Below are 674 nucleotides of genomic sequence, written 5' to 3' on the forward strand. Positions count from 1 at the left end.
GGATAATTCTTCATGATAGACAGCAGGGGGGGGGATAATTCTTCATGATAGACAGCAGGGGGGGAGGATAATTCTTCATGATAGACACAATTCTAATTAGTCCAGAAACTTTAATCAATCTGACAAAACAATTTTTCTCTCTTCTTTATTTTAGCTAACATTCATAATTTAAATACTTTAATCTCAGTTGAATGTTAGATACAAATTACAATTTAACTTCTCAAAACTTTGATATCAACATTTTTGCTCTTCTGTCTAGAATGAAGAAAATATAAGACAATTCTGAACAAAAATCATGCTTATTAAATAAGAGAACAATTAAGATAAAAAATTTGTCCCTAAAAATATTGTTTTTTGTTTAGTATTAAACATATATTTAGTTTGAAACTTACAATTGAATTAGCAGCTGATAATTTTTTGCTTGAACCAAAATGAGATTTGATTTTTGTCCCAAACCCTGGGATTCCCAATCCGTTGGTCAGGGATTCACTCCTTTAAGGTGACATTTTTCATCAAAGTAGTTTAGGTCGGCTAGAAGGCAAAACTTTTACTCCGCATTTTTCATTTTAATCAATGATAGTTTGGCAAAGTTAAACAGTTCCATAAAAGGGAGTGTTCGCGAAAAAAAGGGGGCATAGGCTTAGTGCGATAAAAAAAGCGCTTTTGATCGCTAC

This window comes from Eurytemora carolleeae, unplaced genomic scaffold, assembly GCF_000591075.1.
Source record: "Eurytemora carolleeae unplaced genomic scaffold, Eaff_2.0 scaffold376, whole genome shotgun sequence".
NCBI lineage: Eukaryota > Metazoa > Arthropoda > Copepoda > Calanoida > Temoridae > Eurytemora > Eurytemora carolleeae.